Source organism: Stigmatopora nigra, unplaced genomic scaffold (genome assembly GCF_051989575.1).
Source record: "Stigmatopora nigra isolate UIUO_SnigA unplaced genomic scaffold, RoL_Snig_1.1 HiC_scaffold_24, whole genome shotgun sequence".
NCBI lineage: Eukaryota > Metazoa > Chordata > Actinopteri > Syngnathiformes > Syngnathidae > Stigmatopora > Stigmatopora nigra.
In genome coordinates, this window is record NW_027551603.1 from 1230036 (window position 1) to 1254107 (window position 24072).

The window sequence follows — 24072 nt, forward strand, 5'->3', positions numbered from 1 at the left end:
ATGAAATGTCGAAAAAGATGCGGGGTATGATGCTCACAGCACCTGGTATTCCCAAGCTGTCTCCCAATCAGGTACTAACCAGGCCGAACCATGCTTGGCTGCCGAGAGCGAGCGAGATCGGGCCTTTTCAGGGTGGTATGGCCGTGAGCGGTACTGCTCCTGCAGATGGACACCCATGAAATGTCGAAAAAGATGCGGGGTATGATACTCAGAGCACCTGGTATTCCCAAGCGGTCTCCCAATCAGGTACTAACCAGGCCAAACCATGCTTGGCTTCCGAAATTGGACGAGATCGGGCCTTTTCAGGGTGGTATGGCCATGAGCGGTACTCTACCAGCAGATGGACACCCATGAAATGTCGAAAAAGATGCGGGGTATGATGCTCACAGCACCTGGTATTCCCAAGCGGTCTCCCAATCAGGTACTAAACAGGCCGAACCATGCTTGGCTGCCGAGATCGGACGAGATCGGGCCTTTTCAGGGTGGTATGGCCGTGAGCAGTACTGCACTTGCAGATGGACACCCATGAAATGTCGAAAAAGATGCGGGGTATGATGCTCACAGCACCTGGTATTCCCAAGCTGTCTCCCAATCAGGTACTAAACAGGCCGAACCATGCTTGGCTGCCGAGATCGGACGAGATCGGGCCTTTTCAGGGTGGTATGGCCGTGAGCAGTACTGCACTAGCAGATGGACACCCATGAAATGTCGAAAAAGATGCGGGGTATGATGCTCACAGCACCTGGTATTCCCAAGCGGTCTCCCAATCAGGTACTGACCAGGCCGAACCATGCTTGGCTTCCGAGATCGGACGAGATCGGGCCTTTTCAGGGTGGTATGGCCGTGAGCGGTACTGCACTAGCAGATGGACACCCATGAAATGTCGAAAAAGATGCGGGGTATGATGCTCACAGCACCTGGTATTCCCAAGCGGTCTCCCAATCAGGTACTAACCAGGCCGAACCATGCTTGGCTGCCGAGATCGGACGAGATCGGGCGAGATCGGGCCTTTTCAGGGTGGTATGGCCGTGAGCGGTACTGCTCCTGCAGATGGACACCCATGAAATGTCGAAAAAGATGCGGGGTATGATACTCAGAGCACCTGGTATTCCCAAGCGGTCTCCCAATCAGGTACTAACCAGGCCAAACCATGCTTGGCTTCCGAGATTGGACGAGATCGGGCCTTTTCAGGGTGGTATGGCCATGAGCGGTACTCTACCAGCAGATGGACACCCATGAAATGTCGAAAAAGATGCGGGGTATGATGCTCACAGCACCTGGTATTCCCAAGCGGTCTCCCAATCAGGTACTAAACAGGCCGAACCATGCTTGGCTGCCGAGATCGGACGAGATCGGGCCTTTTCAGGGTGGTATGGCCGTGAGCAGTACTGCACTTGCAGATGGACACCCATGAAATGTCGAAAAAGATGCGGGGTATGATGCTCACAGCACCTGGTATTCCCAAGCTGTCTCCCAATCAGGTACTAAACAGGCCGAACCATGCTTGGCTGCCGAGATCGGACGAGATCGGGCCTTTTCAGGGTGGTATGGCCGTGAGCAGTACTGCACTAGCAGATGGACACCCATGAAATGTCGAAAAAGATGCGGGGTATGATGCTCACAGCACCTGGTATTCCCAAGCGGTCTCCCAATCAGGTACTGACCAGGCTGAACCATGCTTGGCTTCCGATATCGGACGAGATCGGGCCTTTTCAGGGTGGTATGGCCTTGAGCAGTACTGCTCTTGCAGATGGACACCCATGAAATGTCGAAAAAGATGCGGGGTATGATGCTCACAGCACCTGGTATTCCCAAGCGGTCTCCTAATCAGGTACTAAACAGGCCGAACTATGCTTGGCTTCCGAGATCAGACGAGATCGGGCCTTTTCAGGGTGGTATGGCCGTGAGCGGTACTGCACTAGCAGATGGACACCCATGAAATGTCGAAAAAGATGCGGGGTATGATGCTCACAGCACCTGGTATTCCGAAGCGGTCTCCCAATCAGGTACTAAACAGGCCGAACCATGGTTGGCTGCCGAGATCGGACGAGATCGGGCCTTTTCAGGGTGGTATGGCCATGAGCGGTACTGCACTAGCAGATGGACACCCATGAAATGTCGAAAAAGATGCGGGGTATGATGCTCACATTACCTGGTATTCCCAAGCGGTCTCACAACCAGGTACTAACCAGGCCGACACATGCTGGGCTGCCGAGATCGGACGAGATCGGGCCTTTTCAGGGTGGTATGGCCGTGAGCGGTACTGCTCTTGCAGATGGACACCCATGAAATGTCGAAAAAGATGCGGGGTATGATGCTCACAGCACCTGGTATTCCCAAGCGGTCTCCCAATCAGGTACTAACCAGGCCAAACCATGCTTGGCTTCCGGGATCAAAAGAGATCGGGCCTTTTCAGGGTGGTATGGCCGTGAGCAGCACTGCTCTTGCAGATGGACACCCATGAAATGTCGAAAAAGATGCGGGGTATGATGCTCACAGCACCTGGTATTCCCAAGCGGTCTCCCAATCAGGTACTAAACAGGCCGAACCATGCTTGACTTCCGAGATCGGACGAGATCGGGCCTTTTCAGGGTGGTATGGCCGTAAGCGGTACTGCTCTTGCAGATGGACACCCATGAAATGTCGAAAAAGATGCGGGGCAAGATGCTCACAGCACCTGGTATTCCCAAGCGGTCTCCCAATCAGGTACTAAACAGGCAGAACGATGCTTGGCTTCCGAGATCGGACGAGATCGGGCCTTTTCAGGTTGGTATGGCCGTGAGCGGTACTGCTCTTGCAGATGGACACCCATGAAATGTCGAAAAAGATATGCGGGGTATGATGCTCACAGCACCTGGTATTCCCAAGCAGTCTCCCAATCAGGTACTAACCAGGCCCAACCATGCTTGGCTGCCGAGATCGGACAAGATCGGGCCTTTTCAGGGTGGTATGGCCGCGAACAGTACTGCTCTTGCAGATGGACACCCATGAAATGTCGAAAAAGATGCGGGGCATGGTTCTCACAGCACCTGGTATTCCCAAGCGGTCTCCCAATCAGGTACTAAACAGGCCGAACCATGCTTGGCTTCCGAGATCGGACGAGATCGGACGAGATCAGGCCTTTTCAGGGTGGTATGGCCGTGAGCGGTACTGCTCTTGCAGATGGACACCCATGAAATGTCGAAAAAGATGCGGGGCAAGATGCTCACAGCACCTGGTATTCCCAAGCGGTCACCCCATTCAGGTACAAAACAGGCGGAACCCTGCTTGGCTCCCGAGATCGGACGAGATCGGGCGAGATCGGGCCTTTTCAGGGTGGTATGGCCGTGAGCGGTACTGCACTAGCAGATGGACACCCATGAAATGTCGAAAAAGATGCGGGGTATGATGCTCACAGCACCTGGTATTCCCAAGCGGTCTCCCAATCAGGTACTAACCAGGCCGTACCATGCTTGGCTTCCGAGATCGAACGAGATCGGGCCTTTTCAGGGTGGTATGGCCGTGAGCGGTACTGCTCTTGCAGATGGACACCCATGAAATGTCGAAAAAGATGCGGGGTATGATGCTCACAGCACCTGGCATTCCCAAGCGGTCTCCCAATCAGGTACTAACCAGGCCGAACCATGCTTGGCTTCCGAGATCGGACGAGATCGGGCCTTTTCAGGGTGGTATGGCCGTGAACGGTACTGCTTTTGCAGATGGACACCCATGAAATGTCGAAAAAGATGCGGGGTATGATACTCACAGCACCTGGTATTCCCAAGCGGTCTCCCAATCAGGTACTAAACAGGCCAAACCATGCTTGGCTTCCGAGATCGGAGGAGATCGGGCCTTTTCAGGGTGGTATGGCCGTGAGCGGTACTGCTCCTGCAGATGGACACCCATGAAATGTCGAAAAAGATGCGGGGTATGATGCTCACAGCACCTGGTATTCCCAAGCGGTCTCCCAATCAGGTACTAACCAGGCCGAACCATGCTTGGCTTCCGAGATCGGACGAGATCGGGCCTTTTCAGGGTGGTATGGCCGTGAGCGGTACTGCACTAGCAGATGGACACCCATGAAATGTCGAAAAAGATGCGGGGTACGATGCTCACAGCACCTGGTATTCCCAAGCGGTCTCCCAATCAGGTACTAACCAGGCCGAAACATGCTTGGTTTCAGAGAACGGGCGAGATCGGGCCTTTTCAGGGTGGTATGGCCGTGAGCGGTACTGCTTTTGCAGATGGACACCCATGAAATGTCGAAAAAGATGCGGGGTATGATGCTCACAGCACGTGGTATTCCCAAGCGGTCTCCCAATCAGGTACTAACCAGGCCGAACCATGCTTGGCTGCCAAGATCGGACGAGATCGGACGAGATCGGGCCTTTTCAGGGTGGTATGGCTGTGAGCGGTACTGCACTAGCAGATGGACACCCATGAAATGTCGAAAAAGATGCGGGGTATGATGCTCACAGCACGTGGTATTCCCAAGCGGTCTCCCAATCAGGTACTAACCAGGCCGACCCATGCTTGGCTGCCGAGATCGGACGAGATCGGGCGAGATCGGGCCTTATCAGGGTGGTATGGCCGTGAGCGGTACTGCTCTTGCAGATGGACACCCATGAAATGTCGAAAAAGATGCGGGGTATGATGCTCACAGCACCTGGTATTCCCAAGCGGTCTCCCAATCAGCTACTAACCAGGCCGAACCATGCTTGGCTTCCGAGATCGGGCGAGATCGGGCCTTTTCAGGGTGGTATGGCCGTGAGCAGTACTGTTCTTGCAGATGGACACCCATGAAATGTCGAAAAAGATGCGGGGTATGATGCTCACAGCACCTGGTATTCCCAAGCGGTCTCCCAATCAGGTACTAACCAGGCCGAACCATGCTTGGCTTCCGAGATCGGACGAGATCGGGCCTTTTCAGGGTGGAATGGCCGTGAGCGGTACTGCACTAGCAGATGGACACCCATGAAATGTCGAAAAAGATGCGGGGTATGATGCTCACAGCACCTGGTATTCCGAAGCGGTCTCCCAATCAGGTACTAAACAGGCCGAACCATGCTTGGCTGCCGGGGTCGGACGAGATCGGGCCTTTTCAGGGTGGTATGGCCGTGAGCGGTACTGCACTAGCAGATGGACACCCATGAAATGTCGAAAAAGATGCGGGGTATGATGCTCACAGCACCTGGTATTCCCAAGCGGTCTCCCAATCAGGTACTAACCAGGCCGAACCATGCTTGGCTTCCGAGATCGGACGAGATCGGGCCTTTCCTTTTCAGGGTGGTATGGCCGTGAGCGGTACTGCTCTTTCAGATGGACACCCATGAAATGTCGAAAAAGATGCGGGGTATGATGCTCACAGCACCTGGTATTCCCAAGCGGTGTCCCAATCAGGTACTAAACAGGCCGAACCATGCTTGGCTGCCGAGATCGGACGAGATCGGGCCTTTTCAGGGTGGTATGGCCGTGAGCGGTACTGCACTAGCAGATGGACACCCATGAAATGTCGAAAAAGATGCGGGGTATGATGCTCACAGCACCTGGTATTCCCAAGCGGTCTCCCAATCAGGTACTAACCAGGCCGAACAATGCTTGGCTGCCGAAATCGAGCGAGATCGGGCCTTTTCAGGGTGGTATGGCCGTGAGCGGTACCGCTCCTGCAGATGGACACCCATGAAATGTCGAAAAAGATGCGGGGTATGATGCTCAGAGCACCTGGTATTCCCAAGCGGTCTCCCAATCAGGTACTAACCAGGCCGAACCATGCTTGGCTGCCGAGATCGGACGAGAGCGGGCGAGATCGGGCCTTATCAGGGTGGTATGGCCGTGAGCGGTACTGCTCTTGCAGATGGACACCCATGAAATGTCGTAAAAGATCCGGGGTATGATGCTCACAGCACCTGGTATTCCCAAGCGGTCTCCCAATCAGGTCCTAAACAGGCCGAACCATGTTTGGCTTCCGAGATCGGACCTTTTCAGGGTGGTATGGCCGTGAGCGGTACTGCTCTTGCAGATGGACACCCATGAAATGTCGAAAAAGATGCGGGGTATGATGCTCACAGCACCTGGTATTCCCAAGCAGTCTCCCAATCAGGTACTAACCAGGCCGAACCATGCTTGGCTGCCGAGATCGGACGAAATCGGGCGAGATCGGGCCTTATCAGGGTGGTATGGCCATGAGCGGTACTGCTCTTGCAGATGGACACCCATGAAATGTCGAAAAAGATGCGGGGTATGATGCTCACAGCACCTGGTATTCCCAAGCGGTCTCCCAATCAGGTCCTAAACAGGCCGAGCCATGCTTGGCTTCCGAGATCAGACGAGATCGGGCCTTTTCAGGGTGATATGGCCGTGAGCGGTACTGCACTAGCAGATGGACACCCATGAAATGTTGAAAAAGATGCGGGGTATGATGCTCAAAGTACCTGGTATTCCCAAGCGGTCTCCCAATCAGGTACTAAACAGGCCGAACCATGCTTGGCTTCCGAGATCGGACGAGATCGGGCCTTATCAGGGTGGTATGGCCGTGAGCGGTACTGCACTAGCAGATGGACACCCATGAAATGTCGAAAAAGATGCGGGGTATGATGCTCACAGCACCTGGTATTCCGAAGCGGTCTCCCAATCAGGTACTAAACAGGCCGAACCATGCTTGGCTGCCGAGATCGGACGAGATCGGGCCTTTTCAGGGTGGTATGGCCGTGAGCGGTACTGCACTAGCAGATGGACACCCATGAAATGTCGAAAAAGATGCGGGGTATGATGCTCACAGCACCTGGTATTCCCAAGCGGTCTCCCAATCAGGTACTAAACAGGCCGAACCATGCTTGGCTTCCGAGATCGGACGAGATCGGGCCTTTTCAGGGTGGTATGGCCGTGAGCGGTACTGCACTAGCAGATGGACACCCATGAAATGTCGAAAAAGATGTGGGGTATGATGCTCACAGCACCTGGTATTCCCAAGCGGTCTCCCAATCAGGTACTAACCAGGCCGAACCATGCTTGGCCTCCTAGATCGGACGAGATCGGGCCTTTTCAGGGTGGTATGGCCGTGAGCGGTACTGCTCTTGCAGATGGACACCCATGAAATGTCGAAAAAGATGCGGGGTATGATGCTCACAGCACCTGGTATTCCCAAGCGGTCTCCCAATAAGGTACTAACCAGGCCGAACCATGCTTAGCTTCCGAGATCGGACGAGATCGGGCCTTTTCAGGGTGGTATGGCCGTGAGCGATACTGCCCTTGCAGATGGACACCCATGAAATGTCGAAAAAGATGCGGGGTATGATGCTCACAGCACCTGGTATTCCCAAGCGGTCTCCCAATCAGGTACTAACCAGGCCGAACCATGCTTGGCTTCCGAGATCGGACGAGATCGGGCCTTTTCAGGGTGGTATGGCCGTGAGCGGTACTGCACTAGCAGATGGACACCCATGAAATGTCGAAAAAGATGCGGGGTATGATGCTCACAGCACCTGGTATTCCCAAGCGGTCTCCCAATCAGGTACTAACCAGGCCGAACCATGCTTGGCTGCCGAGATCGGACGAGATCGGGCGAGATCGGGCCTTTTCAGGGTGGTATGGCCGTGAGCGGTACTGCTCATGCAGATGGACACCCATGAAATGTCGAAAAAGATGCGGGGTATGATGCTCACAGCACCTGGTATTCCCAAGCGGTCTCCCAATCAGGTACTAACCAGGCTGAACCATGCTTGGCTTCCGAGATCGGACGAGATCGGGCCTTTTCAGGGTGGTATGGCCGCGAGCAGTACTGCTCATGCAGATGGACACCCATGAAATGTCGAAAAAGATGCGGGGTATGAAGCTCACAGCACCTGGTATTCCCAAGCGGTCTCCCAATCAGGTACTAACCAGGCCGAACCATGCTTGGCTTCCGAGTTTGGACGAGATCGGGCCTTTTCAGGGTGGTATGGCCGTTAGCAGTACTGCTCTTGCAGATGGACACCCATGAAATGTCGAAAAAGATGCGGGGTATGATGCTCACAGCACCTGGTATTCCCAAGCGGTCTCCCAATCAGGTACTAAACAGGCCGAACCATGCTTGGCTTCCGAGATCGGACGAGATCGGGCCTTTTCAGGGTGGTATGGCCGTGAGCGGTACTGCACTAGCAGATGGACACCCATGAAATGTCGAAAAAGATGCGGGGTATGATGCTCACAGCACCTGGTATTCCCAAGCGGTCCCCCAATCAGGTACTAAACAGGCCGAACCATGCTTGGCTTCCGAGATCGGACGAGATCGGGCCTTTTCAGGGTGGTATGGCCGTGAGCGCTACTGCACTAGCAGATGGACACCCATGAAATGTCGAAAAAGATGCGGGGTATGATGCTCACAGCACCTGGTATTCCCAAGCGGTCTCCCAATCAGGTACTAACCAGGCCGAACCATGTTTGGCTTCCGTGATCGGACGAGATCGGGCCTTTTCAGGGTGGTATGGCCGTGAGCGGTACTCTACTAGCAGATGGTCACCCATGAAATGTCGAAAAAGATGCGGGGTATGATGCTCACAGCACCTGGTATTCCCAAGCTGTCTCCCAATCAGGTACTAACCAGGCCGAACCATGCTTGGCTGCCGAGAGCGAGCGAGATCGGGCCTTTTCAGGGTGGTATGGCCGTGAGCGGTACTGCTCCTGCAGATGGACACCCATGAAATGTCGAAAAAGATGCGGGGTATGATACTCAGAGCACCTGGTATTCCCAAGCGGTCTCCCAATCAGGTACTAACCAGGCCAAACCATGCTTGGCTTCCGAGATTGGACGAGATCGGGCCTTTTCAGGGTGGTATGGCCATGAGCGGTACTCTACCAGCAGATGGACACCCATGAAATGTCGAAAAAGATGCGGGGTATGATGCTCACAGCACCTGGTATTCCCAAGCGGTCTCCCAATCAGGTACTAAACAGGCCGAACCATGCTTGGCTGCCGAGATCGGACGAGATCGGGCCTTTTCAGGGTGGTATGGCCGTGAGCAGTACTGCACTTGCAGATGGACACCCATGAAATGTCGAAAAAGATGCGGGGTATGATGCTCACAGCACCTGGTATTCCCAAGCTGTCTCCCAATCAGGTACTAAACAGGCCGAACCATGCTTGGCTGCCGAGATCGGACGAGATCGGGCCTTTTCAGGGTGGTATGGCCGTGAGCAGTACTGCACTAGCAGATGGACACCCATGAAATGTCGAAAAAGATGCGGGGTATGATGCTCACAGCACCTGGTATTCCCAAGCGGTCTCCCAATCAGGTACTGACCAGGCCGAACCATGCTTGGCTTCCGAGATCGGACGAGATCGGGCCTTTTCAGGGTGGTATGGCCGTGAGCGGTACTGCACTAGCAGATGGACACCCATGAAATGTCGAAAAAGATGCGGGGTATGATGCTCACAGCACCTGGTATTCCCAAGCGGTCTCCCAATCAGGTACTAACCAGGCCGAACCATGCTTGGCTGCCGAGATCGGACGAGATCGGGCGAGATCGGGCCTTTTCAGGGTGGTATGGCCGTGAGCGGTACTGCTCCTGCAGATGGACACCCATGAAATGTCGAAAAAGATGCGGGGTATGATACTCAGAGCACCTGGTATTCCCAAGCGGTCTCCCAATCAGGTACTAACCAGGCCAAACCATGCTTGGCTTCCGAGATTGGACGAGATCGGGCCTTTTCAGGGTGGTATGGCCATGAGCGGTACTCTACCAGCAGATGGACACCCATGAAATGTCGAAAAAGATGCGGGGTATGATGCTCACAGCACCTGGTATTCCCAAGCTGTCTCCCAATCAGGTACTAAACAGGCCGAACCATGCTTGGCTGCCGAGATCGGACGAGATCGGGCCTTTTCAGGGTGGTATGGCCGTGAGCAGTACTGCACTAGCAGATGGACACCCATGAAATGTCGAAAAAGATGCGGGGTATGATGCTCACAGCACCTGGTATTCCCAAGCGGTCTCCCAATCAGGTACTGACCAGGCTGAACCATGCTTGGCTTCCGATATCGGACGAGATCGGGCCTTTTCAGGGTGGTATGGCCTTGAGCAGTACTGCTCTTGCAGATGGACACCCATGAAATGTCGAAAAAGATGCGGGGTATGATGCTCACAGCACCTGGTATTCCCAAGCGGTCTCCTAATCAGGTACTAAACAGGCCGAACTATGCTTGGCTTCCGAGATCAGACGAGATCGGGCCTTTTCAGGGTGGTATGGCCGTGAGCGGTACTGCACTAGCAGATGGACACCCATGAAATGTCGAAAAAGATGCGGGGTATGATGCTCACAGCACCTGGTATTCCGAAGCGGTCTCCCAATCAGGTACTAAACAGGCCGAACCATGGTTGGCTGCCGAGATCGGACGAGATCGGGCCTTTTCAGGGTGGTATGGCCATGAGCGGTACTGCACTAGCAGATGGACACCCATGAAATGTCGAAAAAGATGCGGGGTATGATGCTCACATTACCTGGTATTCCCAAGCGGTCTCACAACCAGGTACTAACCAGGCCGACACATGCTGGGCTGCCGAGATCGGACGAGATCGGGCCTTTTCAGGGTGGTATGGCCGTGAGCGGTACTGCTCTTGCAGATGGACACCCATGAAATGTCGAAAAAGATGCGGGGTATGATGCTCACAGCACCTGGTATTCCCAAGCGGTCTCCCAATCAGGTACTAACCAGGCCAAACCATGCTTGGCTTCCGGGATCAAAAGAGATCGGGCCTTTTCAGGGTGGTATGGCCGTGAGCAGCACTGCTCTTGCAGATGGACACCCATGAAATGTCGAAAAAGATGCGGGGTATGATGCTCACAGCACCTGGTATTCCCAAGCGGTCTCCCAATCAGGTACTAAACAGGCCGAACCATGCTTGACTTCCGAGATCGGACGAGATCGGGCCTTTTCAGGGTGGTATGGCCGTAAGCGGTACTGCTCTTGCAGATGGACACCCATGAAATGTCGAAAAAGATGCGGGGCAAGATGCTCACAGCACCTGGTATTCCCAAGCGGTCTCCCAATCAGGTACTAAACAGGCAGAACGATGCTTGGCTTCCGAGATCGGACGAGATCGGGCCTTTTCAGGTTGGTATGGCCGTGAGCGGTACTGCTCTTGCAGATGGACACCCATGAAATGTCGAAAAAGATATGCGGGGTATGATGCTCACAGCACCTGGTATTCCCAAGCAGTCTCCCAATCAGGTACTAACCAGGCCCAACCATGCTTGGCTGCCGAGATCGGACAAGATCGGGCCTTTTCAGGGTGGTATGGCCGTGAACAGTACTGCTCTTGCAGATGGACACCCATGAAATGTCGAAAAAGATGCGGGGCATGGTTCTCACAGCACCTGGTATTCCCAAGCGGTCTCCCAATCAGGTACTAAACAGGCCGAACCATGCTTGGCTTCCGAGATCGGACGAGATCGGACGAGATCAGGCCTTTTCAGGGTGGTATGGCCGTGAGCGGTACTGCTCTTGCAGATGGACACCCATGAAATGTCGAAAAAGATGCGGGGCAAGATGCTCACAGCACCTGGTATTCCCAAGCGGTCACCCCATTCAGGTACAAAACAGGCGGAACCCTGCTTGGCTCCCGAGATCGGACGAGATCGGGCGAGATCGGGCCTTTTCAGGGTGGTATGGCCGTGAGCGGTACTGCACTAGCAGATGGACACCCATGAAATGTCGAAAAAGATGTGGGGTATGATGCTCACAGCACCTGGTATTCCCAAGCGGTCTCCCAATCAGGTACTAACCAGGCCGTACCATGCTTGGCTTCCGAGATCGAACGAGATCGGGCCTTTTCAGGGTGGTATGGCCGTGAGCGGTACTGCTCTTGCAGATGGACACCCATGAAATGTCGAAAAAGATGCGGGGTATGATGCTCACAGCACCTGGCATTCCCAAGCGGTCTCCCAATCAGGTACTAACCAGGCCGAACCATGCTTGGCTTCCGAGATCGGACGAGATCGGGCCTTTTCAGGGTGGTATGGCCGTGAGCGGTACTGCTTTTGCAGATGGACACCCATGAAATGTCGAAAAAGATGCGGGGTATGATACTCACAGCACCTGGTATTCCCAAGCGGTCTCCCAATCAGGTACTAAACAGGCCAAACCATGCTTGGCTTCCGAGATCGGAGGAGATCGGGCCTTTTCAGGGTGGTATGGCCGTGAGCGGTACTGCTCTTGCAGATGGACACCCATGAAATGTCGAAAAAGATGCGGGGTATGATGCTCACAGCACCTGGTATTCCCAAGCGGTCTCCCAATCAGGTACTAACCAGGCCGAACCATGCTTGGCTTCCGAGATCGGACGAGATCGGGCCTTTTCAGGGTGGTATGGCCGTGAGCGGTACTGCACTAGCAGATGGACACCCATGAAATGTCGAAAAAGATGCGGGGTATGATGCTCACAGCACCTGGTATTCCCAAGCGGTCTCCCAATCAGGTACTAACCAGGCCGAAACATGCTTGGTTTCAGAGAACGGGCGAGATCGGGCCTTTTCAGGGTGGTATGGCCGTGAGCGGTACTGCTTTTGCAGATGGACACCCATGAAATGTCGAAAAAGATGCGGGGTATGATGCTCACAGCACGTGGTATTCCCAAGCGGTCTCCCAATCAGGTACTAACCAGGCCGAACCATGCTTGGCTGCCGAGATCGGACGAGATCGGACGAGATCGGGCCTTTTCAGGGTGGTATGGCTGTGAGCGGTACTGCACTAGCAGATGGACACCCATGAAATGTCGAAAAAGATGCGGGGTATGATGCTCACAGCACGTGGTATTCCCAAGCGGTCTCCCAATCAGGTACTAACCAGGCCGACCCATGCTTGGCTGCCGAGATCGGACGAGATCGGGCGAGATCGGGCCTTATCAGGGTGGTATGGCCGTGAGCGGTACTGCTCTTGCAGATGGACACCCATGAAATGTCGAAAAAGATGCGGGGTATGATGCTCACAGCACCTGGTATTCCCAAGCGGTCTCCCAATCAGCTACTAACCAGGCCGAACCATGCTTGGCTTCCGAGATCGGGCGAGATCGGGCCTTTTCAGGGTGGTATGGCCGTGAGCAGTACTGTTCTTGCAGATGGACACCCATGAAATGTCGAAAAAGATGCGGGGTATGATGCTCACAGCATCTGGTATTCCCAAGCGGTCTCCCAATCAGGTACTAACCAGGCCGAACCATGCTTGGCTTCCGAGATCGGACGAGATCGGGCCTTTTCAGGGTGGAATGGCCGTGAGCGGTACTGCAGTAGCAGATGGACACCCATGAAATGTCGAAAAAGATGCGGGGTATGATGCTCACAGCACCTGGTATTCCGAAGCGGTCTCCCAATCAGGTACTAAACAGGCCGAACCATGCTTGGCTGCCGGGGTCGGACGAGATCGGGCCTTTTCAGGGTGGTATGGCCGTGAGCGGTACTGCACTAGCAGATGGACACCCATGAAATGTCGAAAAAGATGCGGGGTATGATGCTCACAGCACCTGGTATTCCCAAGCGGTCTCCCAATCAGGTACTAACCAGGCCGAACCATGCTTGGCTTCCGAGATCGGACGAGATCGGGCCTTTCCTTTTCAGGGTGGTATGGCCGTGAGCGGTACTGCTCTTTCAGATGGACACCCATGAAATGTCGAAAAAGATGCGGGGTATGATGCTCACAGCACCTGGTATTCCCAAGCGGTCTCCCAATCAGGTACTAAACAGGCCGAATCATGCTTGGCTGCCGAGATCGGACGAGATCGGGCCTTTTCAGGGTGGTATGGCCGTGAGCGGTACTGCACTAGCAGATGGACACCCATGAAATGTCGAAAAAGATGCGGGGTATGATGCTCACAGCACCTGGTATTCCCAAGCGGTCTCCCAATCAGGTACTAACCAGGCCGAACCATGCTTGGCTTCCGAGATCGGACGAGATCGGGCTTTTTCAGGGTGGTATGGCCGGTAGCGGTACTGCACTAGCAGATGGACACCCATGAAATGTCGAAAAAGATGCGGGGTATGATGCTCACAGCACCGGGTATCCACAAGCGGTCTCCCAATCAGGTACTAACCAGGCCGAACCATGCTTGGCTTCCGAGATCGGACGAGATCGGGCCTTTTCAGGGTGGTATGGCCGTGAGCGGTACTGCACTAGCAGATGGACACCCATGAAATGTCGAAAAAGATGCGGGGTATGATGCTCACAGCACCTGGTATTCCCAAGCGGTCTCCCAATCAGGTACTTACCAGGCCGAACCATGTTTAGCTTCCGAGATCGGAGGAGATTGGGCCTTTTCAGGGTGGTATGGCCGTGAGCGGTACTACTTTTGCAGATGGACACCCATGAAATGTCGAAAAAGATGCGGGGCAAGATGCTCACAGCACCTGGTAATCCCAAGCGGTCTCCCAATCAGGTACTAAACAGGCAGAACCCTGCTTGGCTGCCGAGATCGGACGAGATCGGGCGAGATCGGGCCTTATCAGGGTGGTATGGCCGTGAGCGGTACTGCTCTTGCAGATGGACACCCATGAAATGTCGAAAAAGGTGCGGGGTATGATGCTCACAGCACCTGGTATTCCCAAGCGGTCTCCCAATCAGGTACTAACCAGGCCGAACAATGCTTGGCTGCCGAGATCGGACGAGATCGGGCGAGATCGGGCCTTTTCAGGGTGGTATGGCTGTGAGCGGTACTGCTCTTGCAGATGGACACCCATGAAATGTCGAAAAAGATGCGGGGTATGATGCTCACAGCACCTGGTATTCCCAAGCGGTGTCCCAATCAGGTACTAAACAGGCCGAACCATGCTTGGCTGCCGAGATCGGACGAGATCGGGCCTTTTCAGGGTGGTATGGCCGTGAGCGGTACTGCACTAGCAGATGGACACCCATGAAATGTCGAAAAAGATGCGGGGTATGATGCTCACAGCACCTGGTATTCCGAAGCGGTCTCCCAATCAGGTACTAAACAGGCCGAACCATGCTTGGCTTCCGAGATCGGACGAGATCGGACCTTTTCAGGGTGGTATGGCCGTGAGCGGTACTGCTCTTGCAGATGGACACCCATGAAATGTCGAAAAAGATGCGGGGTATGATGCTCACAGCACCTGGTATTCCCAAGCGGTCTCCCAATCAGGTACTAAACAGGCCGAACCATGCTTGGCTTCCAAGATCGGACAAGATCGGGCCTTTTCAGGGTGGTATGGCCGTGAGCGGTACTGCTCTTGCAGATGGACACCCATGAAATGTCGAAAAAGATGCGAGGTATGATGCTCACAGCACCTGGTATTCCCAAGCGGTCTCCCAATCAGGTACTAAACAGGCCGAACCATGCTTGGCTGCCGAGATCGGACGAGATCGGACGAGATCGGGCCTTATCAGGGTTGTATGGCCGTGAGCGGTACTGCACTAGCAGATGGACACCCATGAAATGTCGAAAAAGATGCGGGGTATGATGCTCACAGCACCTGGTATACCCAAGCGGTCTCCCAATCAGGTTCTAACCAGGCCGAACCATGCTTGGCTTTCAAGATCGGACGGGATCGGGCCTTTACAGGGTGGTATGGCCATGAGCGGTACTGCTCTTGCAGATGGACACCCATGAAATGTCGAAAAATATGCGGGGTATGATGCTCACAGCACCTGGTATTCCCAAGCGGTCTCCCAATCAGGTACTAACCAGGCCGAACCATGCTTGGCTGCCGAGATCGGACGAAATCGGGCGAGATCGGGCCTTATCAGGGTGGTATGGCCGTGAGCGGTACTGCACTAGCAGATGGACACCCATGAAATGTCGAAAAAGATGCGGGGTATGATGCTCACAGCACCTGGTATTCCCAAGCGGTCTCCCAATCAGGTACTAACCAGGCCGAACCATGCTTGGCTGCCGAGATCGGACGAGATCGGGCGAGATCGGGCCTTATCAGGGTGGTATGGCTGTGAGCGGTACTGCTCTTGCAGATGGACACCCATGAAATGTCGAAAAAGATGCGGGGTATGATGCTCACAGCACCTGGTATTCCCAAGCGGTCTCCCAATCAGGTACTAAACAGGCCGAACCATGCTTGGCTTCCGAGATCGGGCCTTTTCAGGGTGGTATGGCCATGAGCGGTACTGCACTAGCAGATGGACACCCATGAAATGTCGAAAAAGATGCGGGGTATGATGCTCACAGCACCTGGTATTCCCAAGCGGTCTCCCAATCAGGTACTAACCAGGCCGAACCATGCTTGGCTTCCGAGATCGGGCGAGATCGGGTCTTTTCAGGGTGGTATGGCCGTGAGCAGTACTGCACTTGCAGATGGACACCCATGAAATGTCGAAAAATATGCGGGGTATGATGCTCACAGCACCTGGTATTCCCAAGCGGTCTCCCAATCAGGTACTAAACAGGCCGAACAATGCTTGGCTTCCGAGATCGGACGAGATCGGGCCTTTTCAGGGTGGTATGGCCGTGAGCGGTACTGCACTAGCAGATGGACACCCATGAAATGGCGAAAAAGATGCGGGGTATGATGCTCACAGCACCTGGTATTCCGAAGCGGTCTCCCAATCAGGTACTAAACAGGCCGAACCATGCTTGGCTGCCGAAATCGGACGAGATCGGGCCTTTTATGGGGGGTATGGCCGTGAGCGGTACTGCTCTTGCAGATGGACACCCATGAAATGTCGAAAAAGATGCGGGGTATGATGCTCACAGCATCTGGTATTCCCAAGCGGTCTCCCAATTAGGTACTAACCAGGCCGATCCATGTTTGGCTTCCGAGATCGGACGAGATCGGACGAGATCGGGCCTTTTCAGGGTGGTATGGCCGTGAGCGGTACTGCACTAGCAGATGGACACCCATGAAATGTCGAAAAAGATGCGGGGTATGATGCTCACAGCACCCGGTATTCCCAAGCGGTCTCCCAATCAGGTACTTACCAGGCCGAACCATGTTTAGCTTCCGAGATCGGAGGAGATTGGGCCTTTTCAGGGTGGTATGGCCGTGAGCGGTACTACTCTTGCAGATGGACACCCATGAAATGTCGAAAAAGATGCGGGGCAAGATGCTCACAGCACCTGGTAATCCCAAGCGGTCTCCCAATCAGGTACTAAACAGGCAGAACCCTGCTTGGCTGCCGAGATCGGACGAGATCGGGCGAGATCGGGCCTTATCAGGGTGGTATGGCCGTGAGCGGTACTGCTCTTGCAGATGGACACCCATGAAATGTCGAAAAAGGTGCGGGGTATGATGCTCACAGCACCTGGTATTCCCAAGCGGTCTCCCAATCAGGTACTAACCAGGCCGAACAATGCTTGGCTGCCGAGATCGGACGAGATCGGGCGAGATCGGGCCTTTTCAGGGTGGTATGGCTGTGAGCGGTACTGCTCTTGCAGATGGACACCCATGAAATGTCGAAAAAGATGCGGGGTATGATGCTCACAGCACCTGGTATTCCCAAGCGGTCTCCCAATCAGGTACTAACCAGGCCGAACCATGCTTGGCTTCCGAGATCGGACGAGATCGGGCCTTTTCAGGGTGGTATGGCCGTGAGCGGTACTGCACTAGCAGATGGACACCCATGAAATGTCGAAAAAGATGCGGGGTATGATGCTCACAGCACCTGGTATTCCCAAGCGGTCTCCCAATCAGGTACTAACCAGGCCGAACCATGCTTGGATGCCGAGATCGGACGAGATCAGGCGAGATCGGGCCTTATCAGGGTGGTATGGCCGTGAGCGGTACTGCTCTTGCAGATGGACACCCATGAAATGTCGAAAAAGATGCGGGGTCTGATGCTCACAGCACCTGGTATTCCCAAGCGGTCTCCCAATCAGGTACTAAACAGGCCGAACAATGCTTGGCTTCCGAGATCGGACGAGATCGGGCCTTTTCAGGGTGGTATGGCCGTGAGCGGTACTGCTTTTGCAGATGGACACCCATGAAATGTCGAAAAAGATGCGGGGTATGATGCTCACAGCACCTGGTATTCCCAAGCGGTCTCCCAACCAGGTACTAACCAGGCCGAACCATGCTTGGCTTCCAAGATCTGACGAGATCGGGCCTTTTCAGGGTGGTATGGCCGTGAGCGGTACTGCACTAGCAGATGGACACCCATGAAATGTCGAAAAAGATGCGGGGTATGATGCTCACAGCACCTGGTATTCCCAAGCGGTCTCCCAATCAGGTACTAACCAGGCCGAACCATGCTTGGCTTCCGAGATCGGACGAGATCGGGCCTTTTCAGGGTGGTATGGCCGTGAGCGGTACTGTTCTTGCAGATGGACACCCATGAAATGTCGAAAAAGATGCGGGGTATGATGCTCACAGCACCTGGTATTCCCAAGGGGTCTCCCAATCAGGTACTAACCAGGCCGAACCATGCTTGGCTGCCGAGATCGGACGAGATCGGGCGAGATCGGGCCTTATCAGGGTGGTATGGCCGTGAGCGGTACGGCTCTTGCAGATGGACACCCATGAAATGTCGAAAAAGATGCGGGGTCTGATGCTCACAGCACCTGGTATTCCCAAGTGGTCTCCCAATCAGGTACTAAACAGGCCGAACAATGCTTGGCTTCCGAGATCGGACGAGATCGGGCCTTTTCAGGGTGGTATGGCCGTGAGCGGTACTGCTTTTGCAGATGGACACCCATGAAATGTCGAAAAAGATGCGGGGTATGATGCTCACAGCACCTGGTATTCCCAAGCGGTCTCCCAACCAGGTACTAACCAGGCCCAACCATGCTTGGCTTCCAAGATCGGACGAGATCGGGCCTTTTCAGGGTGGTATGGCCGTGAGCGGTACTGAACTAGCAGATGGACACCCATGAAATGTCGAAAAAGATGCGGGGTATGATGCTCACAGCACCTGGTATTCCCAAGCGGTCTCCCAATCAGGTACTAACCAGGCCGAACTATGCTTGGCTTCCGAGATCGGACGAGATCAGGCCTTTTCAGGGTGGTATGGCCGTGAGCGGTACTGCTCTTGCAGATGGACACCCATGAGCTAAAGTATTTATTCGACCTTCTACACCTGCTACCCAAATCAATTGGGATTTGACATTATTCAAAGTCAGTTGGAATATTCAGGTTATAAAAGAGGGGGGAAAAGGCAGGAATATATACAGCTATGTTTTACTTTTGTGCATTTCAGGCCAAATTGGTATTTGTCTTTGAGTCAGCAATAATAACAAAGGAGTAAAGTCAGCTTGATTGCAGTAAGACTTTTTGCACTCTATACACTCAATTTTCACATGTTGTTTTACTTCTGGACGCTGCAAATGGACTGCACATCTGTTGCATCGTGTGTATATATGTGTATTACCGTACTTTGAATTTTGATTTAAACCTTTACAACCCAACTGCCTCAGATCAAGCAATTATAATGTAAAGTAGTAGATGTTTAAAAAAAGCACCAAATGCAAAAAGATAACAAAATAACAATACTAAATAGTCAAATAAGCAACTCCATTATTCTTTTAGAGAAAATATCTCAGCGGGGTCAAGTCATTCAATTCAAATCGACTGGTAATCAGATTCAATTAAAGACTAACCGATTGGGTGCAATGTTGTAGTGGCAGCACAACTAAATGAAATCACTGAATTTAAATGGGATTTATAAGTGTTTTCACATTTTATACTGTAAAACAAAAAATCACATAGGATTTATGGTTAAACACTGGTGCTACAGAATTTTACCAGAAATTACATTCAATTGGTATAGCACTTCAATAACCACCAATTTATTGGAACACTATTGTAGATTTTTCATTTCACTGAAACTAAAATTATATTGCTCCACCACCACATGCACACACCCCTTTTTTACTGTATAACTCTAGCAACCACAAGTATTTTATTTTTATTTTTTTAAGAAGAAAATGACTGACTATTCTTCTGTCTGTTCAGATATCACTACTTTTACATGATAAGAGAAGTAATTTTTAAAGAAGGCTCAGCAAAATACTCAGCATTCAATAGTACTGGCATGCTGGATCTTGCAAACTACACTCCTCAACTGCACGGAAAAAAAATAGAAAAAAACAGTCATACATTGTCTGCAGTACTTTCCACTCATTCGCTTACACTTTGTACTCCATCCTTTCTACACAAAAAGCATCATCCCGCTGTTACAGAGTAAAGAAGGTTGCACAGAGTCCTTTTCTTGCTGTTCTGTCTCTTTAGAACAGAAGGACACTTTGCGCTTCACAGAATGCAAGTCTACAAGTACTGCTGCTTAGATGTGGTTGAATGTTAGGCCCCTAAGAAATACATGTGAAGCAACAGCAATGCTTTACAAGGTGTCTATTGTTTATATAAATAAACATAAAACAGGTTACGAAAACATGCTGTAAAATCCAAATCATATTTTATCATAGTTTCACATGCTTAAACTAATAGTAATTGTTTAGTATAAATGATCGTCATGTGAAAGACATTGTTTAGTATTCTTTCATTCATTCATTCTCTCAACCGCTTATCCTCACAAGGGTCACGGGGGGTGCTAAGGCCTATCCCAGCTATCTACGGGCACCAGGCGGGGGACAAAAGAATGAACATAATTTAAAGTAATTGCTCTACAGTTGTACTGCATACCGGAGGTCATTTAATTCATTCAGATCAAGAACCTCAAATAACATATCGGCTGGTATTGTTGGAGATGGAAATCCAACTCATTTTATCTCTGAGGGCTAGCTGCGAATGCACTTGCATTATGTCAGTAAAATTCTAGAAATCATAGCGAAAGGGTTATTTTTCAAGAAAATCTGTTCCCGAAAGACCGACAAATTGTCTTTATTTGATGCTCTTGTCAGGAGTGGTTGGATTGCCTTTCCTGGCATGACGTCACGATAACTATCAGCTGTCACTAATTACGTGATTAGATTATTTTTGGCGTCACTGGACAAGGTCCAAGTGGACATGGGGAAGCTGGAGCACCTCTTTGAGTCCAGGGCCAAAGAGACGCCATGGGCCAAGAAAGCGCCAGAGAGCAAAAAGTCCGAGATCCTGGTTCTGGACTCCAAGCGGAGCACCGCCATCAACATCGGGATGACGGTCCTGCCCGCCGTTCACGTCATCAAGAGCGCCATCCTCAACTTTGACGACTTTGCCATCAACAAGGAGGGTGTGGAGAAGATCCTGAGCATGACGCCCACAGAGGAGGAGAAGCAGAAGATCCGCGAGGCTCGCTCGGCCAATCCCGACGTTCCCCTGGGGACGGCCGAGGAATTCCTCTCGGGCCTGGCTTCCGTCAGCGCCTTGACCCCCCGCCTGCAGCTGTGGTCTTTCAAACTCAACTATGAGGCACTCGAGCAGGAGATCGCCGAGCCCCTGTTTGACCTGAAGTTGGGCATGGAGCAGCTGGCCGGCAACCGGACCTTCAAGAAGATCCTGGCCACGCTGCTGGCCGTGGGGAACTTCCTCAACGGGTGTCCTCCTCACCAGAATCTTCAGGCTCCCTCCATGGTGAATCAATTCCTCTGGGCATAGGCATAAGATAACTTGGGCGCTCTCTGGTGGTTGTACGCACCTGGGCATCATGATGAAACGGTAAAGGCTTCCCAGGGCGACGTGCATAGCAGTGGTGGGGCGTAAGAGTACGCTGCGGCTCTAACTCTTCTACCAGCTGTGGCTCATCTCTAGAAATGATGTGCCTGAGAGCCCCGCACCACGGTGTGTCCATTACAAAATTCCTAAACGATTCTGAGGGGTTTCTTATACATTCCAAGCAGTCCGGTGTCTTCGAGGTGGATGGTTTGCGTCGCCGAGTGCGTCGGCGCGAGCGTGGGTGGCGCTCCGCTGGGTCCATAATGGTTGGATCGTGCTGTTACGATTTCGCCGCGTAGTGCGACGCGATCGTAGGGTAAGTTGAACCCAGATGCAGAGTCGCCGAAGTAATTGGAAAGGTGAGGCAGATCTGTAGCTCTTGTTGGTTGATTTAATAAACGGGGTAACATAACTTAAACAACTTGGCTTGACCACTCAGTACAAACGAACTGAACATGCGGCGTGGCGTCAATGGAAACAGCAATTACTACGAGGATTAACAGGAAACGAAACCAGAACTTAACCAGTCGATCCAACCGCGTCCACAGAAAATCATAATGCTTAAATACCAAAAATAATCTAATCACGTAATTAGTGACAGCTGATAGTTATCGTGACGTCATGCCAGGAAAGGCAATCCAACCACTCCTGACAGCTCTGAGTGATTTTGGATCCTTTGTTTCTCCCCCAAGTAATGAGGACATGTTCTTTTTAAGATAGCTCTCCATCTAAGTCCTACTATAGGTCCAGTCTTGGTAAAAGGTGCATGATGACAACTGATCTATCTGAAATCCAGAATTTGATCTGGATTTCAGATAGATCACCCATGAAATGTCGAAAAAGATGCGGGGTATGATGCTCACAGCACCTGGTATTCCCAAGCGGTCTCCCAATCAGGTACTAACCAGGCCGAACCATGCTTGGCTTCCGGGATAGGACGAGATTGGGCCTTTTCAGGGTGGTATGGCCGTGAGCGGTACTGCACTAGCAGATGGACACCCATGAAATGTCGAAAAAGATGCGGGGTATGATGCTCACAGCACCTGGTATTCCCAAGCGGTCTCCCAATCAGGTACTAACGAGGCCGAACCATGCTTGGCTTCCGAGATCGGACGAGATCGGGCCTTTTCAGGGTGGTATGGCCGTGAGCGGTACTGCATTAGCAGATGGACACCCATGAAATGTCGAAAAAGATGCGGGGTATGATGCTCACAGCACCTGGTATTCCCAAGCGGTCTCTCAATCAGGTACTAACCAGGCCGAACCATGCTTGGCTTCCGAGATCGGACGAGATCGGGCTTTTTCAGGGTGGTATGGCCGTGAGCGGTACTGCATTAGCAGATGGACACCCATGAAATGTCGAAAAAGATGCGGGGTATGATGCTCACAGCACCGGGTATCCACAAGCGGTCTCCCAATCAGGTACTAACCAGGCCGAACCATGATTGGCTGCCGAGATCGGGCGAGATCGGGCCTTTTCAGGGTGGTATGGCCGTGAGCGGTACTGCTCTTTCAGATGGACACCCATGAAATGTCGAAAAAGATGCGGGGTATGATGCTCACAGCACCTGGTATTCCCAAGCGGTGTCCCAATCAGGTACTAAACAGGCCGAACCATGCTTGGCTGCCGAGATCGGACGAGATCGGGCCTTTTCAGGGTGGTATGGCCGTGAGCGGTACTGCACTAGCAGATGGACACCCATGAAATGTCGAAAAAGATGCGGGGTATGATGCTCACAGCACCTGGTATTCCCAAGCGGTCTCCCAATCAGGTACTAAACAGGCCGAACCATATTTGGCTGCCGAGATCGGACGAGATCGGGCCTTTTCAGGGTGGTATGGCCGTGAGCGGTACTGCACTAGCAGATGGACACCCATGAAATGTCGAAAAAGATGCGGGGTATGATGCTCACAGCACCTGGTATTCCCAAGCGGTCTCCCAATCAGGTACTAACCAGGCCGAACCATGCTTGGCTTCCGAGATCGGACAAGATCGGGCCTTTTCAGGGTGGTATGGCCGTGAGCGGTACTGCTCTTGCAGATGGACACCCATGAAATGTCGAAAAAGATGCGAGGTATGATGCTCACAGCATCTGGTATTCCCAAGCGGTCTCCCAATTAGGTACTAACCAGGCCGATCCATGTTTGGCTTCCGAGATCGGACGAGATCGGGCCTTTACAGGGTGGTATGGCCGTGAGCGGTACTGCACTAGCAGATGGACACCCATGAAATGTCGAAAAAGATGCGGGGTATGATGCTCACAGCATCTGGTATTCCCAAGCGGTCTCCCAATTAGGTACTAACCAGGCCGATCCATGTTTGGCTTCCGAGATCGGACGAGATCGGACGAGATCGGGCCTTTTCAGGGTGGTATGGCCGTGAGCGGTACTGCACTAGCAGATGGACACCCATGAAATGTCGAAAAAGATGCGGGGTATGATGCTCACAGCACCTGGTATTCCCAAGCGGTCTCCCAATCAGGTACTAACCAGGCCGGACCATGCTTGGCTACCTAGATCGGGCGAAATCGGGCCTTTTCAGGGTGGTATGGCCGTGAGCGGTACTGCTTTTGCAG

The 24072-nt window shown here is 52.7% G+C and overlaps 2 non-coding genes and 110 pseudogenes across 2 annotated transcripts; all 112 read right to left on the bottom strand.

The window, feature by feature from the left end:
• Nucleotides 1-30: 30 nt before the first annotated feature.
• LOC144186192 (5S ribosomal RNA) lies at nucleotides 31-149 on the bottom strand (annotated as a pseudogene).
• Nucleotides 150-205: 56 nt separating this feature from the next.
• On the bottom strand, nucleotides 206-324 carry LOC144185534 (5S ribosomal RNA; annotated as a pseudogene).
• A 56-nt stretch (nucleotides 325-380) lies between these two features.
• On the bottom strand, nucleotides 381-499 carry LOC144188760 (5S ribosomal RNA; annotated as a pseudogene).
• A 56-nt stretch (nucleotides 500-555) lies between these two features.
• On the bottom strand, nucleotides 556-674 carry LOC144182620 (5S ribosomal RNA; annotated as a pseudogene).
• A 56-nt stretch (nucleotides 675-730) lies between these two features.
• On the bottom strand, nucleotides 731-849 carry LOC144187306 (5S ribosomal RNA; annotated as a pseudogene).
• Nucleotides 850-905: 56 nt separating this feature from the next.
• On the bottom strand, nucleotides 906-1034 carry LOC144181902 (5S ribosomal RNA; annotated as a pseudogene).
• A 56-nt stretch (nucleotides 1035-1090) lies between these two features.
• On the bottom strand, nucleotides 1091-1209 carry LOC144183533 (5S ribosomal RNA; annotated as a pseudogene).
• Nucleotides 1210-1265: 56 nt separating this feature from the next.
• On the bottom strand, nucleotides 1266-1384 carry LOC144188761 (5S ribosomal RNA; annotated as a pseudogene).
• A 56-nt stretch (nucleotides 1385-1440) lies between these two features.
• Nucleotides 1441-1559, bottom strand: LOC144182621 (5S ribosomal RNA; annotated as a pseudogene).
• A 56-nt stretch (nucleotides 1560-1615) lies between these two features.
• LOC144186040 (5S ribosomal RNA) lies at nucleotides 1616-1734 on the bottom strand (annotated as a pseudogene).
• A 56-nt stretch (nucleotides 1735-1790) lies between these two features.
• Nucleotides 1791-1909, bottom strand: LOC144182876 (5S ribosomal RNA; annotated as a pseudogene).
• Nucleotides 1910-1965: 56 nt separating this feature from the next.
• LOC144183805 (5S ribosomal RNA) lies at nucleotides 1966-2084 on the bottom strand (annotated as a pseudogene).
• Nucleotides 2085-2315: 231 nt separating this feature from the next.
• Nucleotides 2316-2434, bottom strand: LOC144191123 (5S ribosomal RNA; annotated as a pseudogene).
• Nucleotides 2435-2490: 56 nt separating this feature from the next.
• Nucleotides 2491-2609, bottom strand: LOC144187450 (5S ribosomal RNA; annotated as a pseudogene).
• Nucleotides 2610-2665: 56 nt separating this feature from the next.
• Nucleotides 2666-2784, bottom strand: LOC144186132 (5S ribosomal RNA; annotated as a pseudogene).
• A 58-nt stretch (nucleotides 2785-2842) lies between these two features.
• Nucleotides 2843-2961, bottom strand: LOC144189848 (5S ribosomal RNA; annotated as a pseudogene).
• A 56-nt stretch (nucleotides 2962-3017) lies between these two features.
• LOC144185923 (5S ribosomal RNA) lies at nucleotides 3018-3146 on the bottom strand (annotated as a pseudogene).
• Nucleotides 3147-3388: 242 nt separating this feature from the next.
• LOC144183659 (5S ribosomal RNA) lies at nucleotides 3389-3507 on the bottom strand (annotated as a pseudogene).
• Nucleotides 3508-3563: 56 nt separating this feature from the next.
• LOC144188112 (5S ribosomal RNA) lies at nucleotides 3564-3682 on the bottom strand (annotated as a pseudogene).
• Nucleotides 3683-3738: 56 nt separating this feature from the next.
• Nucleotides 3739-3857, bottom strand: LOC144189986 (5S ribosomal RNA; annotated as a pseudogene).
• Nucleotides 3858-3913: 56 nt separating this feature from the next.
• Nucleotides 3914-4032, bottom strand: LOC144190132 (5S ribosomal RNA; annotated as a pseudogene).
• Nucleotides 4033-4088: 56 nt separating this feature from the next.
• Nucleotides 4089-4207, bottom strand: LOC144186187 (5S ribosomal RNA; annotated as a pseudogene).
• A 56-nt stretch (nucleotides 4208-4263) lies between these two features.
• Nucleotides 4264-4392, bottom strand: LOC144187033 (5S ribosomal RNA; annotated as a pseudogene).
• A 56-nt stretch (nucleotides 4393-4448) lies between these two features.
• On the bottom strand, nucleotides 4449-4577 carry LOC144186749 (5S ribosomal RNA; annotated as a pseudogene).
• Nucleotides 4578-4633: 56 nt separating this feature from the next.
• LOC144190672 (5S ribosomal RNA) lies at nucleotides 4634-4752 on the bottom strand (annotated as a pseudogene).
• A 56-nt stretch (nucleotides 4753-4808) lies between these two features.
• LOC144187851 (5S ribosomal RNA) lies at nucleotides 4809-4927 on the bottom strand (annotated as a pseudogene).
• Nucleotides 4928-4983: 56 nt separating this feature from the next.
• On the bottom strand, nucleotides 4984-5102 carry LOC144184605 (5S ribosomal RNA; annotated as a pseudogene).
• A 56-nt stretch (nucleotides 5103-5158) lies between these two features.
• On the bottom strand, nucleotides 5159-5282 carry LOC144190377 (5S ribosomal RNA; annotated as a pseudogene).
• A 56-nt stretch (nucleotides 5283-5338) lies between these two features.
• Nucleotides 5339-5457, bottom strand: LOC144190522 (5S ribosomal RNA; annotated as a pseudogene).
• A 56-nt stretch (nucleotides 5458-5513) lies between these two features.
• On the bottom strand, nucleotides 5514-5632 carry LOC144184994 (5S ribosomal RNA; annotated as a pseudogene).
• Nucleotides 5633-5688: 56 nt separating this feature from the next.
• On the bottom strand, nucleotides 5689-5817 carry LOC144187049 (5S ribosomal RNA; annotated as a pseudogene).
• A 221-nt stretch (nucleotides 5818-6038) lies between these two features.
• Nucleotides 6039-6167, bottom strand: LOC144186505 (5S ribosomal RNA; annotated as a pseudogene).
• Nucleotides 6168-6223: 56 nt separating this feature from the next.
• LOC144184746 (5S ribosomal RNA) lies at nucleotides 6224-6342 on the bottom strand (annotated as a pseudogene).
• A 56-nt stretch (nucleotides 6343-6398) lies between these two features.
• Nucleotides 6399-6517, bottom strand: LOC144183584 (5S ribosomal RNA; annotated as a pseudogene).
• Nucleotides 6518-6573: 56 nt separating this feature from the next.
• LOC144190852 (5S ribosomal RNA) lies at nucleotides 6574-6692 on the bottom strand (annotated as a pseudogene).
• Nucleotides 6693-6748: 56 nt separating this feature from the next.
• On the bottom strand, nucleotides 6749-6867 carry LOC144187571 (5S ribosomal RNA; annotated as a pseudogene).
• Nucleotides 6868-6923: 56 nt separating this feature from the next.
• On the bottom strand, nucleotides 6924-7042 carry LOC144182266 (5S ribosomal RNA; annotated as a pseudogene).
• Nucleotides 7043-7098: 56 nt separating this feature from the next.
• On the bottom strand, nucleotides 7099-7217 carry LOC144187864 (5S ribosomal RNA). Its single transcript, XR_013324910.1, has one exon. It is a non-coding gene; the product is annotated as a 5S ribosomal RNA (ribosomal RNA).
• A 56-nt stretch (nucleotides 7218-7273) lies between these two features.
• Nucleotides 7274-7392, bottom strand: LOC144190144 (5S ribosomal RNA; annotated as a pseudogene).
• Nucleotides 7393-7448: 56 nt separating this feature from the next.
• Nucleotides 7449-7577, bottom strand: LOC144181903 (5S ribosomal RNA; annotated as a pseudogene).
• Nucleotides 7578-7633: 56 nt separating this feature from the next.
• On the bottom strand, nucleotides 7634-7752 carry LOC144190396 (5S ribosomal RNA; annotated as a pseudogene).
• A 56-nt stretch (nucleotides 7753-7808) lies between these two features.
• On the bottom strand, nucleotides 7809-7927 carry LOC144190173 (5S ribosomal RNA; annotated as a pseudogene).
• A 56-nt stretch (nucleotides 7928-7983) lies between these two features.
• Nucleotides 7984-8102, bottom strand: LOC144187573 (5S ribosomal RNA; annotated as a pseudogene).
• Nucleotides 8103-8158: 56 nt separating this feature from the next.
• LOC144188014 (5S ribosomal RNA) lies at nucleotides 8159-8277 on the bottom strand (annotated as a pseudogene).
• Nucleotides 8278-8333: 56 nt separating this feature from the next.
• On the bottom strand, nucleotides 8334-8452 carry LOC144190793 (5S ribosomal RNA; annotated as a pseudogene).
• A 56-nt stretch (nucleotides 8453-8508) lies between these two features.
• Nucleotides 8509-8627, bottom strand: LOC144186193 (5S ribosomal RNA; annotated as a pseudogene).
• A 56-nt stretch (nucleotides 8628-8683) lies between these two features.
• Nucleotides 8684-8802, bottom strand: LOC144183534 (5S ribosomal RNA; annotated as a pseudogene).
• Nucleotides 8803-8858: 56 nt separating this feature from the next.
• On the bottom strand, nucleotides 8859-8977 carry LOC144188762 (5S ribosomal RNA; annotated as a pseudogene).
• Nucleotides 8978-9033: 56 nt separating this feature from the next.
• Nucleotides 9034-9152, bottom strand: LOC144182622 (5S ribosomal RNA; annotated as a pseudogene).
• Nucleotides 9153-9208: 56 nt separating this feature from the next.
• On the bottom strand, nucleotides 9209-9327 carry LOC144187307 (5S ribosomal RNA; annotated as a pseudogene).
• A 56-nt stretch (nucleotides 9328-9383) lies between these two features.
• On the bottom strand, nucleotides 9384-9512 carry LOC144181904 (5S ribosomal RNA; annotated as a pseudogene).
• A 56-nt stretch (nucleotides 9513-9568) lies between these two features.
• LOC144183535 (5S ribosomal RNA) lies at nucleotides 9569-9687 on the bottom strand (annotated as a pseudogene).
• A 56-nt stretch (nucleotides 9688-9743) lies between these two features.
• LOC144182623 (5S ribosomal RNA) lies at nucleotides 9744-9862 on the bottom strand (annotated as a pseudogene).
• A 56-nt stretch (nucleotides 9863-9918) lies between these two features.
• LOC144186041 (5S ribosomal RNA) lies at nucleotides 9919-10037 on the bottom strand (annotated as a pseudogene).
• A 56-nt stretch (nucleotides 10038-10093) lies between these two features.
• Nucleotides 10094-10212, bottom strand: LOC144182877 (5S ribosomal RNA; annotated as a pseudogene).
• Nucleotides 10213-10268: 56 nt separating this feature from the next.
• On the bottom strand, nucleotides 10269-10387 carry LOC144183806 (5S ribosomal RNA; annotated as a pseudogene).
• Nucleotides 10388-10618: 231 nt separating this feature from the next.
• On the bottom strand, nucleotides 10619-10737 carry LOC144191124 (5S ribosomal RNA; annotated as a pseudogene).
• A 56-nt stretch (nucleotides 10738-10793) lies between these two features.
• LOC144187451 (5S ribosomal RNA) lies at nucleotides 10794-10912 on the bottom strand (annotated as a pseudogene).
• Nucleotides 10913-10968: 56 nt separating this feature from the next.
• LOC144186133 (5S ribosomal RNA) lies at nucleotides 10969-11087 on the bottom strand (annotated as a pseudogene).
• A 58-nt stretch (nucleotides 11088-11145) lies between these two features.
• LOC144188573 (5S ribosomal RNA) lies at nucleotides 11146-11264 on the bottom strand (annotated as a pseudogene).
• Nucleotides 11265-11320: 56 nt separating this feature from the next.
• On the bottom strand, nucleotides 11321-11449 carry LOC144185924 (5S ribosomal RNA; annotated as a pseudogene).
• Nucleotides 11450-11691: 242 nt separating this feature from the next.
• LOC144183671 (5S ribosomal RNA) lies at nucleotides 11692-11810 on the bottom strand (annotated as a pseudogene).
• Nucleotides 11811-11866: 56 nt separating this feature from the next.
• Nucleotides 11867-11985, bottom strand: LOC144185677 (5S ribosomal RNA; annotated as a pseudogene).
• A 56-nt stretch (nucleotides 11986-12041) lies between these two features.
• LOC144189987 (5S ribosomal RNA) lies at nucleotides 12042-12160 on the bottom strand (annotated as a pseudogene).
• Nucleotides 12161-12216: 56 nt separating this feature from the next.
• On the bottom strand, nucleotides 12217-12335 carry LOC144190156 (5S ribosomal RNA; annotated as a pseudogene).
• A 56-nt stretch (nucleotides 12336-12391) lies between these two features.
• LOC144186188 (5S ribosomal RNA) lies at nucleotides 12392-12510 on the bottom strand (annotated as a pseudogene).
• A 56-nt stretch (nucleotides 12511-12566) lies between these two features.
• LOC144186252 (5S ribosomal RNA) lies at nucleotides 12567-12695 on the bottom strand (annotated as a pseudogene).
• A 56-nt stretch (nucleotides 12696-12751) lies between these two features.
• Nucleotides 12752-12880, bottom strand: LOC144186751 (5S ribosomal RNA; annotated as a pseudogene).
• A 56-nt stretch (nucleotides 12881-12936) lies between these two features.
• Nucleotides 12937-13055, bottom strand: LOC144190673 (5S ribosomal RNA; annotated as a pseudogene).
• A 56-nt stretch (nucleotides 13056-13111) lies between these two features.
• On the bottom strand, nucleotides 13112-13230 carry LOC144191110 (5S ribosomal RNA; annotated as a pseudogene).
• Nucleotides 13231-13286: 56 nt separating this feature from the next.
• Nucleotides 13287-13405, bottom strand: LOC144184606 (5S ribosomal RNA; annotated as a pseudogene).
• Nucleotides 13406-13461: 56 nt separating this feature from the next.
• LOC144190378 (5S ribosomal RNA) lies at nucleotides 13462-13585 on the bottom strand (annotated as a pseudogene).
• A 56-nt stretch (nucleotides 13586-13641) lies between these two features.
• LOC144191425 (5S ribosomal RNA) lies at nucleotides 13642-13760 on the bottom strand (annotated as a pseudogene).
• Nucleotides 13761-13816: 56 nt separating this feature from the next.
• On the bottom strand, nucleotides 13817-13935 carry LOC144190769 (5S ribosomal RNA; annotated as a pseudogene).
• Nucleotides 13936-13991: 56 nt separating this feature from the next.
• LOC144191924 (5S ribosomal RNA) lies at nucleotides 13992-14110 on the bottom strand (annotated as a pseudogene).
• Nucleotides 14111-14166: 56 nt separating this feature from the next.
• Nucleotides 14167-14285, bottom strand: LOC144191379 (5S ribosomal RNA; annotated as a pseudogene).
• Nucleotides 14286-14341: 56 nt separating this feature from the next.
• Nucleotides 14342-14470, bottom strand: LOC144187010 (5S ribosomal RNA; annotated as a pseudogene).
• Nucleotides 14471-14526: 56 nt separating this feature from the next.
• On the bottom strand, nucleotides 14527-14655 carry LOC144184810 (5S ribosomal RNA; annotated as a pseudogene).
• A 56-nt stretch (nucleotides 14656-14711) lies between these two features.
• LOC144190523 (5S ribosomal RNA) lies at nucleotides 14712-14830 on the bottom strand (annotated as a pseudogene).
• Nucleotides 14831-14886: 56 nt separating this feature from the next.
• Nucleotides 14887-15005, bottom strand: LOC144191890 (5S ribosomal RNA; annotated as a pseudogene).
• A 56-nt stretch (nucleotides 15006-15061) lies between these two features.
• On the bottom strand, nucleotides 15062-15180 carry LOC144182218 (5S ribosomal RNA; annotated as a pseudogene).
• A 56-nt stretch (nucleotides 15181-15236) lies between these two features.
• On the bottom strand, nucleotides 15237-15365 carry LOC144184869 (5S ribosomal RNA; annotated as a pseudogene).
• Nucleotides 15366-15421: 56 nt separating this feature from the next.
• On the bottom strand, nucleotides 15422-15540 carry LOC144186553 (5S ribosomal RNA; annotated as a pseudogene).
• Nucleotides 15541-15596: 56 nt separating this feature from the next.
• On the bottom strand, nucleotides 15597-15725 carry LOC144184369 (5S ribosomal RNA; annotated as a pseudogene).
• Nucleotides 15726-15781: 56 nt separating this feature from the next.
• On the bottom strand, nucleotides 15782-15910 carry LOC144183007 (5S ribosomal RNA; annotated as a pseudogene).
• A 56-nt stretch (nucleotides 15911-15966) lies between these two features.
• On the bottom strand, nucleotides 15967-16075 carry LOC144187076 (5S ribosomal RNA; annotated as a pseudogene).
• A 56-nt stretch (nucleotides 16076-16131) lies between these two features.
• On the bottom strand, nucleotides 16132-16250 carry LOC144187349 (5S ribosomal RNA; annotated as a pseudogene).
• Nucleotides 16251-16306: 56 nt separating this feature from the next.
• On the bottom strand, nucleotides 16307-16425 carry LOC144190457 (5S ribosomal RNA; annotated as a pseudogene).
• Nucleotides 16426-16481: 56 nt separating this feature from the next.
• LOC144186634 (5S ribosomal RNA) lies at nucleotides 16482-16600 on the bottom strand (annotated as a pseudogene).
• A 56-nt stretch (nucleotides 16601-16656) lies between these two features.
• On the bottom strand, nucleotides 16657-16785 carry LOC144186743 (5S ribosomal RNA; annotated as a pseudogene).
• A 56-nt stretch (nucleotides 16786-16841) lies between these two features.
• Nucleotides 16842-16960, bottom strand: LOC144181759 (5S ribosomal RNA; annotated as a pseudogene).
• Nucleotides 16961-17016: 56 nt separating this feature from the next.
• Nucleotides 17017-17145, bottom strand: LOC144187011 (5S ribosomal RNA; annotated as a pseudogene).
• Nucleotides 17146-17201: 56 nt separating this feature from the next.
• Nucleotides 17202-17330, bottom strand: LOC144184811 (5S ribosomal RNA; annotated as a pseudogene).
• Nucleotides 17331-17386: 56 nt separating this feature from the next.
• LOC144190168 (5S ribosomal RNA) lies at nucleotides 17387-17505 on the bottom strand (annotated as a pseudogene).
• Nucleotides 17506-17561: 56 nt separating this feature from the next.
• Nucleotides 17562-17690, bottom strand: LOC144184079 (5S ribosomal RNA; annotated as a pseudogene).
• Nucleotides 17691-17746: 56 nt separating this feature from the next.
• Nucleotides 17747-17865, bottom strand: LOC144190458 (5S ribosomal RNA; annotated as a pseudogene).
• Nucleotides 17866-17921: 56 nt separating this feature from the next.
• On the bottom strand, nucleotides 17922-18040 carry LOC144187364 (5S ribosomal RNA; annotated as a pseudogene).
• Nucleotides 18041-18096: 56 nt separating this feature from the next.
• Nucleotides 18097-18215, bottom strand: LOC144190179 (5S ribosomal RNA; annotated as a pseudogene).
• Nucleotides 18216-18271: 56 nt separating this feature from the next.
• On the bottom strand, nucleotides 18272-18400 carry LOC144182714 (5S ribosomal RNA; annotated as a pseudogene).
• A 56-nt stretch (nucleotides 18401-18456) lies between these two features.
• Nucleotides 18457-18575, bottom strand: LOC144190252 (5S ribosomal RNA; annotated as a pseudogene).
• A 56-nt stretch (nucleotides 18576-18631) lies between these two features.
• On the bottom strand, nucleotides 18632-18750 carry LOC144191084 (5S ribosomal RNA). Its single transcript, XR_013324997.1, has one exon. It is a non-coding gene; the product is annotated as a 5S ribosomal RNA (ribosomal RNA).
• Nucleotides 18751-18806: 56 nt separating this feature from the next.
• LOC144190230 (5S ribosomal RNA) lies at nucleotides 18807-18925 on the bottom strand (annotated as a pseudogene).
• Nucleotides 18926-22352: 3427 nt separating this feature from the next.
• Nucleotides 22353-22471, bottom strand: LOC144186486 (5S ribosomal RNA; annotated as a pseudogene).
• Nucleotides 22472-22527: 56 nt separating this feature from the next.
• Nucleotides 22528-22646, bottom strand: LOC144190337 (5S ribosomal RNA; annotated as a pseudogene).
• Nucleotides 22647-22702: 56 nt separating this feature from the next.
• LOC144188597 (5S ribosomal RNA) lies at nucleotides 22703-22821 on the bottom strand (annotated as a pseudogene).
• A 56-nt stretch (nucleotides 22822-22877) lies between these two features.
• On the bottom strand, nucleotides 22878-22996 carry LOC144186482 (5S ribosomal RNA; annotated as a pseudogene).
• Nucleotides 22997-23052: 56 nt separating this feature from the next.
• On the bottom strand, nucleotides 23053-23171 carry LOC144190524 (5S ribosomal RNA; annotated as a pseudogene).
• A 56-nt stretch (nucleotides 23172-23227) lies between these two features.
• On the bottom strand, nucleotides 23228-23346 carry LOC144191612 (5S ribosomal RNA; annotated as a pseudogene).
• A 56-nt stretch (nucleotides 23347-23402) lies between these two features.
• On the bottom strand, nucleotides 23403-23521 carry LOC144188629 (5S ribosomal RNA; annotated as a pseudogene).
• Nucleotides 23522-23577: 56 nt separating this feature from the next.
• On the bottom strand, nucleotides 23578-23696 carry LOC144182474 (5S ribosomal RNA; annotated as a pseudogene).
• Nucleotides 23697-23752: 56 nt separating this feature from the next.
• On the bottom strand, nucleotides 23753-23881 carry LOC144186744 (5S ribosomal RNA; annotated as a pseudogene).
• Nucleotides 23882-23937: 56 nt separating this feature from the next.
• LOC144185733 (5S ribosomal RNA) lies at nucleotides 23938-24056 on the bottom strand (annotated as a pseudogene).
• Nucleotides 24057-24072: the final 16 nt, after the last annotated feature.